Source organism: Copadichromis virginalis, linkage group LG1 (assembly GCF_057382275.1).
Source record: "Copadichromis virginalis isolate Kocher_CV1m ecotype Utaka linkage group LG1, C_Virginalis_male_GT1.1, whole genome shotgun sequence".
Classification (NCBI taxonomy): Eukaryota; Metazoa; Chordata; class Actinopteri; order Cichliformes; family Cichlidae; genus Copadichromis; species Copadichromis virginalis.
Genome location: NC_140618.1, coordinates 42117162 through 42131244, shown reverse-complemented (window position 1 = coordinate 42131244; position 14083 = coordinate 42117162).

Below are 14083 nucleotides of genomic sequence, written 5' to 3'. Positions count from 1 at the left end.
CCTCGAGAGCTACCGTCCTGCAGCTTTTAGATGCATCCCTACTCCAACACAGCTGAATCAAATGGTTTGATTACCTCTTCAGCATGCCATCGTGTTTGGCAAAGGCCTGATAACAAGCCATTCATTTGATTCAGCTGTGTTGGAGTAGGGATGCATCTAAAAGCTGCAGGACGGTAGCTCTCGAGGACCGGGATTGGGCACCCCTGGTCTAGACTGATGAGGGATTCCCGTGATGCATTGAGTGGTTTTTCTTCTCTCACACCTTTCTCACTCACTATGTGTTAATATACCTCTCTGTATTTAATTATTAGTTGTTATTAATCATCCACATTAATTATCCACAGTTTCTCTTTTGTCCTGTTTTCTTCCCCTCATCCCCAACCATCCGCAGATGGCCTGTCCTCCCTAAGCCTGATTGTGCTGAAGGTTTCTTCCTATTTAACTGGAGTTTTTTCTTTCCACTGTCACCCAAGTGCCTGCTAACAGGGGGTCGTCTGACTGTTGGGGTTTCTCTGTATTATTATAGGATCTTTACTGTTACAATATAAAGCTCCTTCAGGCAACTGTTGTTACATTAAAACATTTATAAAATTGAATTTAATTGGTTTGTAAATGTTTGGACCACTTTTAGTGAACAGTACTTTATAGCTTGACGCAGCATGGTACCCAACTGCATTAGACAGGTAGCACAATTTAGTGATGACTCTAAATTCTTTGCTGGTATTAATGAGTGTTTTCGCTTCATTCTCTGTGTTGTTAATGTGATGGCCTGTCCACTCCACCTCTTCTCCATCCTATGACAGATGCTATCATAGTGGTGTCACTGCACAGGAAGAATGTTCTGGATTGATCTCTCCCAGTAGGCTAGGGTTTACGTGTGGAGTTTGCATGTTTTCAACATACCTGTGCAGGTCCTTGACCTTCCTCAAAAGATGTGCTCTTTAGGTTAACTGATGATTCTAATTTGTCTGCGGATGCGAGGAGATAGAGTACTCATAGGGTAAAATGTTGCCTATAGTATAAATCCATTTCCATCTATTATTATTGTCAAGCACATGTATTTAGGTGTTTTTGTAAGTGATGGGATATTTTTGACTATTCTTCTACAGCATGGTTAGACCTAAAGTAATACAGGCAGATAATTCACTGACATTTCTAAAAAGCAAAAGTAAGAATCACCCTGCATATAAATGTGTTGAGACGTCGCTGGAGTTTGATCATCTGTTAGTCTGTCTGAGAAAAAAAACATCTGCTGTTCTTATCAGCGTGAGATATTCAACATATTGCTGTCAATACAGCCTGACCTTGTCACAGTGAACAAGGCCAGGCATCATATTGACAGCAGTATGTTAACTCAGCAGATTCTATAGTGGGAAAGGCCAATTCCATCCAATTTTTCAACAAATTAATTAGCACAAAGAAAGCCTGTCCTCACTGTACCTGAGAAATGTTCAGGTTGAAAATCTTTACTCACACTGTGTAATTTGTTAAGACATAAAACAAATCATCAAGCTGCATTTATTAGTTCCAGGCTCGACTACTGTAATTCAAAAGCTGCAGCAAGAGTACTGACAGGGCTAGAGATGAGTGAGACGACACAAGAAGAAGGCACATAGTTTCAGTCTACCTGGGGAACATCACAGTTCAGCTCAGCCCAGTTTTTTAGTGGCATCCTCCCAATTTAAATATGATTGTTATTTGCAATGGAAATTACACATATTACACATTTTGAAGTAACAAAAAATAGAATTTTAAGTATTTTAAGCGCTTTTTTTCATATGATGTGTTTCATCGTGCCTAATAAGAACACAAGCACCAACAGTTACTACACGACTGAAACTCAAACTGAAAAACGAGCAAAAGATTCATTTTCAAATATACTGAGAGCTCTCCAAGTGAGAGCTACTGCAAGACAGGACAGAATAGAAAAAGAAAAAGAAAGAAAGTTCACTTTGCTTGAAATCCAAGTTCATCTTGCTTTTACCAGCCAGCTGTCCACATGGTGACACAGCTAGCTAAGTATGTGGACAATGTCAGTTTTGCAATTTCCTCCAGTATTAACTGTATTACATTGACTCTTTAGGAACTGTATGGATAATATTATAAGTCCAGGGCAAGAAAAAACATAATTCCAGCAAATCATTTCAGTGCATTTAAATTTACTTGTGCATAAAATCAACAACGCCCACACGCAGAACTCAGCAGCCACACGCGTTACCTTAATGTTGAAGAAATATTTAAATCAGAGGATTCTTTGGCAGGTTCTGAAGTATTGTTGTCCCAATAATCTGTGCACAGTATCACATAGCTTCTATGATTTAAACAAGTCATCATACTAAGAAGCACGCATCATTATGCTGTGTAAATAACTGTATTACGCACCATAGCTGCTGCGTGCTATATGTGCTTCATGCTTTGTGGTGATTGTGACTTTCTGATTTCTTAGCTGAAGTCATGCCTAAATATGGTCACGTCTTTATTGTTGGAGATCCATGTGTGTTGTCCTGATAAACAAAGAGATTCTTTTAATCTTACACAGTGGGTGGCTGGACGGACCTACACAAGTACGTGGACATACATTGGACCTTGTTTCAGCCTATGGCCTGCCTCTTTCTAACTTGACAACTTGATGATTTTAGATGCAATGTCTACAGATCATAAGCCTGTGTTCTTTGACATTGTATTGTCCATGAGGTGCATTAAGAACCACGCTCCTGCATGGCATTGTCACAGCCACTGCAGCGCAGTTTTCAGTTCTCTTACATCAGACTTAGATAAACTCTGCCTCAGAGGCGCTCAGCTGCTGGTTCCAGACAACTCGGCTGGATTTCTATAACTCATTGTACCTTGGTATCATTGTCACATCTTCAGCTCGTGGCTGCCACACGGCTTTAAACTGCTACAAGGAGAAGGGAGCATATTACTCCCGCTTTATCCTCACTCACTGGCCGCCTGTCACTCCGGTCCTGGACTTGAAGACCACAGGGTACACCACACATCTATCTGCCGCCTGTTGTCAATGATCAATTTCTTTTCAAGTTCTTTTCATCTTTGTTTGATAAGTTTAATATTTGTTTATTAAAAATCTTAATTGAGTTCATGAAGAGACTAGCAAGAACAATAGTAAAGAGCTGTTTCTGCTCTTACTTAGATCTGTGGTTATTAGTAAGGTTATTGTTCAATGTCTTAATGAACAGTGAACAAAAGCTCAGATTAAATGCGGATGAGGTACTGGCTGTTATGTTATTTTCTTTTCAGTGAACCCGCCCCCCAACAAATACAATTAGCGATACAAATGCCGGCTGCTTTGCACATCTCTAATGTAAGCATTAATCGGTGCTACACATCAGTCTTGAGGTTTTGACTTTTTGAAAAGTTTGCTGGTGTAACTACAGCTGTTATTTCTAATGTGCTGCAGTGGATGTATTGATTTATCACTAAGCGTCACTTTAATACTGAAAAACTTCTTAAAAAACGTTTGGCGTCCAGTCATGTATGTGCAGTTACATGTGTTTGCTGCAGATTGAGCCACTTTGGCAGTATTTTGGCCAGATTCTGATAAATACTTCCATTCCTGATTCCCGTTAAGAGATTTTGGGCATGTTTCTTTTTTTAGTTTTTAAATCATAGAAGCAATGTAATACTGTACAAAAGATTAATGAGACGGCAGTATTTCAGAATGTGCCTCAGAATCCTCTGATTTAAATATTTCCAAAACATTGACGTAATCCAGTGACAGCTGTCTGCATTTCCACTGCTGCACAGCAAATATCAACGGTTGATAATTAATTCAGCAAACTTTATTTCTCAAATTGTAAACAAATACAGTTTAAAAAAGCATTTCTGTCGCTGCCTCAGTGTAACTCAGTTTAACGAGGTAACCTGAAGTGTCCAAAAAAAGTGACCAATCACATTAGGACGCTGGTCTCCTTTAGACTCCGCCTCCAAACTGTCAAAAGTCAAAGTGAGTTGCTTATTGAATAAAAACAAATTGGATAATAGAATGCTTTTATTTTTATTTTATTAAACACTCAGAACTTACACTAGACAGCTGCTGAAAAAATACTAAAAACATAATTTCATCATCAATGGAACAGTCTTCAGGATCGCCATGTATCAACATGCTGGTGAAAATGTTTCCTCCTGGATTAAAATATGTTAGATTTTATTCAGAGTCATCTGTTAAAGTAAGAACAGAACATTTTACATCAGGTTCAGCTCAAAATATAATGACAGCTGTCAGTATATTTTGAGCTGAATATTTATTTAATTTTAAAGTAAAGCTTTAGATTTAAGGCTTTATTTAGCTAGAAAGAATGTGCCGGGAGTCAAGTCATCCTCACCGGCTCTCTTCATCTCGCGGTCAACTACCGAGCTGGTGGGGTAACAGACATCTGCCAAAACGTTGGAGCACTTTTGCAAATATGTGATGTATTGGTAAAGCTAGCAGACATCTGAAGTTTACATATCTACATTCTTAAGAAAATATCTTAAAAGTTTTTTTTGTGTCACAGACAAAGTAATGTCTCCAAATTCATGGGCTGCATCCTCCTGAGGACCCGGCCTTCGCGGTCTACGTGGGCCGGGTCCTCAGAAGGTCGGGTAGGCTGGAAGTAAGCGGCTGTGAAATTGGACGGTCCAGCCTTCAGATTAGCGTCACCGCTGTCTCGGTGGAGTTTAATAAACTCGGCCGTCTGCTCCCTGCTGTCTAAAATATAACAGGACACTGGAGTAAACTCTCCACCATCTCACACGTCTGTTTAATCAGTTTTCTGTCTGACGTTTAGTCAGCTGTGTGAAAACCAAGGAGGAACCCACCCGGGGGATTAATAAAGTTTTATTTTATCTAATCTAATAACTTTAATCTCAGCCAAACCGATTTACTCACGAACAAACAAAACACTGAAATAAGCCAAACCATAACATTTTTAGGTTGTCTAAGTGACTTATATATTACATTTAACCTGAGTAGCAAAAGTCCGCGGTGATCTGAACATGATGTGCCGGGAGTTTGCCGTTCTCTGCGGCTCTAATGACCCTCGAGCTCCCGGCTAGCTATCGACCCAGGAAGATTAATAAGAGTAATTTTAAAACTTAGTAGCGGCCGCCATTGCCGGAAACTGGAGTTTGGCTGGGCCGCGCTATGAATTCTGGGATATGGTGGGCTACGAAGGACGCACCCGACCCATCCTTCAAATTCGGGGAAAAGGAGGACGCATTTGTCGGCTGCATTCGGAGGAGTCTATGAATTTGGACAGCCTTCGGCGCGTCGCTGTGACGCAATCGGTTTACAAATGCGGCCTCAGGAGGATGCAGCCCATGAATTTGGACACCCCCTCAAACTTTATTTGTAGTTTTACCCGCTGTCTTCCGCCATTGCTGCGTTTGAGTTATGGACGAAATGCATTTTGGGATATTGGCTGCACCAAGTCCGTGGCATCCTCTGGTTCTATCGAGGACGCATTTTGAGCGTACTTGACATGATGCATGCTTTACTTTGGGTATCAGAATCTCATGAGAACGCAAGTACACAAATATGGCCAAATGTCTCTCCATACGTATCCCAGAATGCACTTCGTCCAAAACTCAAACGCAGCAATGGCGGAGGAGAACTGAGTATTTCGCTCGTCCCCTGATGTAAAAATATGTCGGTCTTACTTTAACAGCTGAATTTAACAAAAGGAGAGGAAGAGAGAAAAGAAACAGTGAGAATCTGCTTCAACACCTGCTGAAAAAAAAGAAATGATACAGCAGAGAAACCACAGCAACAACCAGCATTTGCATAAATATCAGTTAATAATTAATGTTAATGAACAGCATACAGTATTAATAATACCATATATATTTATATGTATTTAACACCAGACATACCATGTGCTGTATGATAGATACCAAGAAAGTACACCTTGATCATTTAGAAATGTTTCAAAGTAATAGAAAATCAGTTTGTTGCTATGTTTTGTTTCACATTCTAAAACCTGCATGTATCACTTACACATGGCAAATCAACTAAAAATAAATGCAGAAAAATGTGTCAAATTAACCACTTTAGCTGTGGGAGGCCCTGCTGCTGTACCAGAAAGAACCAGTAACCAGGTCACATAGTCACAGGAGAACTACAGGAGGCGAGACCGCAGTCATAACAACAGAGTGAGGAAGAGGTGAAATTAAGGTGGTGAGAAAATAGATGAACAGACATACTTAGATTCATGGATTCGGGTAAAATGAATATTCTAAGGGGCTTGGAAAGAAAAGCGTCTGGACTTCTTTAAGTTGCTTGAAGACCTTTCACTTCTCATCCGAACAGTTTTTTCAGTTCTAGGGTCAAATGGTGGAGGGTCCCAGATTTAAGCCCTGTGGAGTATCCCCCCGAGAGGGACAATGGACCCCCTAATGATCCTCTACTTAATCACACAAGCCAAGGTGTGAAAACGGGTGTGTGTCCCAATCAGCCAAGGTTTCGGGTGAGCTGATTGTGAAACCTGGCCCCACCTTATCATGCGAATTCCTGAGGTCAGATGGCCCAGGATGTGAGTGGGCGTTAAGGTGTCTGGGAAGGATCTCAAAACTGGATTATAGATGGCAGAGAGTTGGTGTCGTAAACCCCGCCTCTGTTCAAAGATGGTCGCTCACAGTGGACATAGATGCTTCTTTCACTCCTCTTTCAAACCATCTGTCCTCTCTGTCCAAAATGTGAACATTGGCATCTGCGGATGATGCGGATGGACAGATGAGTCTTGTCCCGTGGAGATGGTAAAAGGAATGGCCGCTTTGACCACGAGGCACTGCTAATAGCTAAAGTGTAGCTTTAGCTATTAGCAGTGCAACTAATAACTAACCCAATAACAACTATTCAAACCTGATTAACAAGAAAATCTTTCAATATCAATAATGAAACAATATGAAATGTGTACATAATATATGGATGCTTCTTTTTTTCTTTTTTTTTTTGAGGGATGGACCGCCTGGACCAAAAATGTCAGGGAGGATTCTTTTATTCCAGTCCAGCCCTACTAGCAACCCATCCAATTCACACATGCAAAGAAATCATACCATAGATATCCATAAATTACATTAATAATACGAGAAAATGGCCTATGAAAAGGCGTCTCATTACCAAAGTGTCACACAACAAAGACGATGGATAAATTACGTTATCTGTAATAATGACACAGGGAAAAAGTACTTAACATGCTTACTCAAATGTATTTAATACTTCCTACAAAAGCCTGTGTTGGTGATGACAGCTTCAAGACACCTGTTGTATGGAGAAACTAGTTGCATGCATTTCTCAGGTGTGATTTTGGTTCATTCTTCCACACAGTCTTCAAATCCTGAAGGTTTCATGGGCTCTTACGTTTTTTCCATAGACTTTTAATTAGATGCAGGTCAGGTGGTTGGCTTGGCCATTCTAGCAGCTTTATTTCTTCCTCTGAAACTAATTGAGGTTGTTCTTGGCTTTGTTTGGTATCACTGTCTTGCTCAAACATTGATCCTCATCTCATCTTCATCGTCCCAGTAGATGGCAGCAGATCTTTATGAAGAATATCTCTGTCCTTTCCTCCAAACTTCACTGTTGGTATGGTATTTTTGAGGTGATATGTCTTTTGACCTCTAAATATGGCGTGTATTATGGCATCCAGAGAGTTCAATTTTGGTCTTATCTGACCAGACTATATGTTCCCAGTATTTCATAGGCTTGTGATGATGTCATCCAAAAAGGCAGTAGCATATGCAGCATGCAACTGCAGCACCCGGTCCATCAGGCGCTGGAATGTGACAGGGGCTCTGAACAAGTCGAACGGAAGTGTGACAAATTGGTACAAACTGTATGTACTGGAAAAGGCCATCTTTTCCTTGGACTCCGCACCCAGACAAGGGAATCTGCCAGTAGCCCTTGGTTAAATCGAGAACCATGAAAAAGCGAGCAGTGCATAACTGGTCCAGGAGCTCGTTGACCTGGGGCATGGGATAAGCATCAAACTGTGACACTTCATTCACCTTGCGATAATCAACACAGAACCGTATACAACCATCTTTCTTCACCACAGGAGCCGTGGGGCTACACCAAGTGCTGTGTGACTTTTCTATTTTTCCCACTTTTAGCATTTTGGCCAATTCAATCTGAACAATTTGTCTCTTATGCTCAGGTACCCTGTAGGGCCGTAAACACATTGTCATGCCAGGCTGTGTTTTAAAATGGTGCTCCATTTGCACAGCCGGGCAGCAGGGAGAACACATCTGCAAAATGCTGTTGCAGCGAGTAAAGTGCTTTGAGTGCTCAGACAAAGTAGAAAACCGCTATAAAAGAACCCGTCCATTTACCACTTATATATTATATACCATATATTAATCATTATTAGTTATTACAGCAGTGAACCTGAACTCTGTGTCAGCTACTGAGCTTCAGTAAAGATTCAAGTTTCAGTTATTTATATTTCCTATCACCTTAAATCTTCACTCAAAGACAAGTATCTGTTACAGTGTATATATAGGTGTGTTATATATAAGAGACAAATATTGTTCTTTTAATATGTTGACATGTCAATCCATACATATATGTGTAAAAATTCAATTTACGAGCTGTGATAACTGTTTCTGATAAAATGAAGAGTAAGGCAAGGCAAGGCAAGTTTATTTGTGTAGCACAATTCAACAACAAGGTGATTCAAAGTGCTTTACAGAGACATTAAAAAACAAAAGCAATAAAAAGTATGATTTAAAATAGATTAAAAAAAACAGTAGATAAAATCAGTAGTTAAATGTAAGTTTTGAAATTTAAGCTTAAAGTGTGGATTTGGTGCTTTATTCAAATGCAGCTGAGAACAGGTGAGTCTTCAACCTGGATTTAAATAAACTGAGTGTTTCAGCTGATCTGAGGCTTTCTGGGAGTTTGTTCCAGATATATGGAGCATAAAAGCTGAATGCAGCTTCTCCGTGTCTGGTTCTGACTCTGGGAACTGATGACCTGAGGGATCTGGAAGGTTCATACTGGGTCAGGAGGTCACTGATGTATTTTGGTCCTAAACCATTCAGAGCTTTATAGACCAGCATCAGAACTTTAAAGTCTATCCTCTGACGGACAGGCAGCCAGTGTAAGGACCTCAGAGCTGGACTGATGTGGTCCACTTTTTTGGTCTTAGTGAGGACTCGAGCAGCAGAGTTCTGAATGAGCTGTAGATGTCTGACTGATTTTTTAGGTAGACCTGTAAAGATGCTGTCACAGTAATCAAGCCTACTAAAGATGAATGCATGGACTAGTTTTTCCAGGTCCTGTTGAGACATCAGATCTTTGATCCTTGAAATATTCTTGAGGTGATAGTAAGCTGATTTTGTTATTGTCTTAATGTGTTTTTCTAAGTTTAGGTCTGCATCCATCACTACACCCAAATTTCTCGCCTGGTTTGTGGTTTTTAGATGTATAGATTGAAGTTCTCTGGTGACCTGTAATCGTTTTTCTTTGGCGCCAAAGACTATTACCTCAGTTTTGTTTTTGTTTAGCTGGAGAAAATTGTGGCACAACCAGTCATTAATTTCATCAATGCATTTACCAAGAGCCTGTACAGGGCCTCGGCCTCCTGGTGACATTGTGATATATATTTGTGTGTCATCTGCATAGCTGTGATAGTTTATTTTGTTGTTGTTTATAATCTGTGCCAGTGGGAGCATGTAGATGTTAAACAGAGGGGGTCCCAAGATGGAACCTTGGGGAACTCCACATGTGATACTTGTCTGCTCAGATGTGAAGTTACCTATTGATACAAAGTATTTCCTGTTTTCTACATATGTTTTGAACCAGTTTAGTACAGTTCCTGAAAGACCTGTCCAGTTCTCCAGTCGTTTGAGTAATATGTTGTGGTCAACTGTATCAAATGCTGCACTGAGATCCAGTAAAACTAGGACTGACATTTTTCCACTGTCTGTATTCAGACATATGTCATTAAACACTTTGGTCAGAGCGGTTTCAGTGCTGTGGTTCTGTCTAAAACCTGACTGGAAGGCATCGTAGCAGTTATTCTGTGTTAAGAAGTAACTGAGCTGTTGAGAAACTGCTTTTTCAATGATCTTACTTAAAAATGGGAGATTTGAGATCGGCCTGTAGTTGTTCATTTGTGTCTTGTCAAGATTGTCCTTTTTCAGTATAGGTTTTATTACAGCAGTTTTTAGTGGTTCTGGAAACACACCTGACATTAAGGAAAAGTTGACGATCTGTAACAGGTCTGACTCCAAAGTCTTTGAGACCTTTTTGAAAAAACTTGTTGGCAGGACATCTAAACAGCAGGAGGAGGAGTTCAGTTGACCTAAGATGTCCTCCAGGTCTTTGCTGTTAATAGGTTGAAACTGTTTCATGGTGTTTAAACAGTTTTTTGGTGGACACAGTACATATCCTGGATCTGCTGTTGATGTACCAATTGCTTGTCTAATTTTTTGGATTTGCTCTGTGAAGAATTTGGCAAAGTCATTGCAGGCCATGGTTTAATGAAGTTCACGGTCCTATCACCCTTCCTCTTCACCCTCTACATGTCTGACTTCAGGTACAAGTCTCAGTCATGTCATCTGCAGAAATTCTCTGATGACTCTGCCATTGTGGGCTGTATCAGGGATGGACAGGAAGAGGAATACAGGAGTGTGGTGGACAGCTTTGTTGAGTGGTGGGAGCTAAACCATTTACAACTTAACATCACAAAGACAAAGGAACCTGGACTTTAGGAAGCATGCTCCTCCTCCTATCTGTCACCATCAGAGGGGCTGACGTGGAGGTAGTTGAGGACTACCGGTACCTGAGGGTACACAATGATCAAATGCTTCGATCGGTGGATCTGGATGTCACTGCCGTGGAGGTCTCCGAACCAGCTCCCCTCAGGTTGGGTTTAATAAATGCCAGATCGGTGGCGAATAAGACCTTCATCCTGAAGGATTTCTTTTCTTCCCATGCATTGGATTTCCTCTGTTTGACTGAAACACCCTGTGAGTTAAGCGTCTTTTCTGAACTGCTGGCTGTGCTTATTTTAGCACTCCGAGAGCTACTGGTCGTGGCGGGGGGTTAGCTGTTGTTTTTAAAGCACACTTTGAGTTTAAGCAACTATCCTCATGGACACGCCACACAAGCTTTGAACTTTGCCTGTGTGAACTTGGCCACTCGCCTTCATTGCTGTGTGCAATAGTTTATCGGCCTCCTAAATATAACAAGGAGTTTTTATCGGAGTTTCCGGAGTTTCTCGCTGACTGTGCATCCCGGTGTTCCAGATCTACTGCCGTTTAGATCAACTGCTGTTGGTCGAACAGATGTGTGGCAGTCTTGCGTTTCAGGAGTTGCTACCGACAAACCAGCATGCAAATAAACCTTTGAAATGAATGAAATGACACTAATATTTCACTAGTGTTGTAACATCACATGTCGTTAGAGTAGTCTGCCTGTTTCTTTTCTCTGCAACAAACATTTTAGAGTTGGTAGTTATATACAGTCTGTATAAGTGTGGTTAATCTAATAAACATTTGTAAGGAGATGGCAGTTACTGTGAATTCACAGCAGTTACACAGTGATTAGTAATAAACAGAGTGAGTGGATTTAAGAAAGTCAGTGACTCAGGTGTGGAGATTGGTTGCCTCAGGGCTGTGTTTTAAGCCCCCTGCTGTACTCACTATACACATTGCAGTTATCCTTCTATCTTCTAGTCTCCCTCAGCATGTATCACCTGGAAAGTTACGCCAGTGAAGCTTAAGACCCTTAATGAACCGAACATCAACTCAAAATAAGCACAGATATGCAATGTGTGTAAAATATTTCTAACCGTACTTGTAATAAAAGTTAACATAATGGAAGGATCCTCAAATGGACATCTTCAATAAACAACTGTAATGCAGTATCAATACTGTGAGAAATATTATTAGATGAAATAATGCTGTAAAGAATGTTATTAATGCAATTATAATGATGCAGATTATATGGCAGCAATAAAAGAATTTCTGTATCTCCACACTGTGTAGCCACATCAGACACCACCTCCATTGTCAAGTTTGCTGACGACACTGCTGTTGTGGGCCTGATCTCCGACAACATCGAGACGGCCTACCTGGAGGAGATTAGGAACCTGGAGACCTGGTGCAGGGAGAATAACCTCCTCCTAAACATCAGCAAGACTAAGGAGCTGATCGTGGACTTCACTAAAAAGCAGGCGAGGAATTACAAACCCCTCATCATCAGTGGCACGCCAGTGGAGAGAGTGGACAGTTTCCTATACCTGGGTGTCCACATCACTCAGGACCTGTCATGGTCCTGTCACATCAACACCCTGGTTAAGAAAGCCCGTCAGCGTCTGTTCTTCCTCAGAAGACTTAGAGACTTCCATCTGCCACTGAAGGTGCTCAAGAACTTCTAAATGGTAAATGGCCTGCATTTGCATAGCGCTTTTCTAGTCCCTAAGGACCCCAAAGCACTTTACACATTGTTACGAAATCAGTTTTACCCTGGTTCTTTTTATTCCTCGAGCATCCAGAGATGGCACCGGACTCAGTAGTCATTTTCACAAAACTTTATTCATCTTTACTCATCTTCATTTAAGGGAAGACTGGCAAGGGAAGACTTGCCAGGCCGGTGCCCCTCAGCAAAATCTACACTCCTTTGTCTGTGAAACACAGTTTTGTAGGGGCGACCCTATCATAAAACCCCCACGGTGTGCTGCAAACTCTGTGTCTGTGTGCACGAGCACATGAATGCCTACATGTGCGCGTTCCCGCGTGTCTATGTGAGTGCTCGTGTGTGACCGTGTACGCATACCTGTGTGTATGTGTGAGTGCGCGTGTGGATGTGTGTGCGTGAATTTCCACTCAGCATTAACTCCTCTCTGTTTTACTTTCACAGTTCAAGTGGGGGAGGGGTCTCCTACAATCTACTCCTAAGTTCACGACACAGTGAAGCCTTTATTATATTGAGGGCAGTGTCAGTGTCTCTACAATAGTTCTACATTCTATGTTAACACATTTCTAAACTCTAAAATAGGCTAAACATTCTACAACATCCAGTCATTCCCATTCACACATACATTGGCGACGGCAGCTACATTGTAGCCACAGCTGCCCTGGGGCGCACTGACAGAGGCGAGGCTGCCAGACACTGGCGCCACCGGGCCCTCTGACCACCACCAGTAGGCAGACATAGTATCTTGCCCAAGGATATTTGGCATGCAGCCAGGAGGCAGCCTGGGATCGAACCACCAACCTTCTGATTAGTGGCTGACCTGCTCTGCCACCTGAGCTACAGCCACCCACTTCTACTCCTGCACTATCGAGAGTGTCCTGACGGCAAACATCTGCACCTGGTTTGGGAACAGCACCAAGCAGGACAGGCGAGATCTGCAAAGAGTGGTACGCTCGGCCGAACGCATCATTCAATCAGAGCTCCCTGACCTGCTGTCCATCTACACCAAGCGGTGCAAGTCCAAAGCTAGGAAGACTATGATGGACCTCTCCCATCCCAACAATGGACTCTTCTCACTGTTGAGGTCTGGGAAGCGCTTCCGCTCCCTTAAGGCCAAAACAGAGAGAATGAAGAGGAGCTTCTTCCCCCAGGCTATTCGGGCCCTGAACCAGGTGTAGGACTGGACTCTCCCACACACGTCACTATAAGACTGGACTCTCACAAAAACTGAGAACGTTGGGCAAGTTCAAAAGAAATGTGTTTGTAAGAACGAAAAACCAAATGGTACCTACAATAGTTATGGAAAGTCTAACTGTTGTATGTCTGTGTTCTACATGTTTATCTGATGGGAAATAAAGTTGCTATTGTTTTATTGCAGTTTTTTGACAATTCTGAGTGGATTTACACAGTACGGGTCACAATGACCCACAACAAAATCAATGTCATTTTTTTGTTTTTCAACATAATACAAGGGTTCATTTCCAAAACTTGCATATGATCTTCAATTTGTAGCAGATCCACTATTACACAGCAGCTGGAGCAGTCTCCAATGGAGGTCAGTCCAATGCTGCCACCTGTGGCCAAGTACCATAGCCTACTACTAGATTAACTTGTGACACATCTGCACCTGCTGCTATGATCACATTGAGTAGAGGCTGAGTGGCT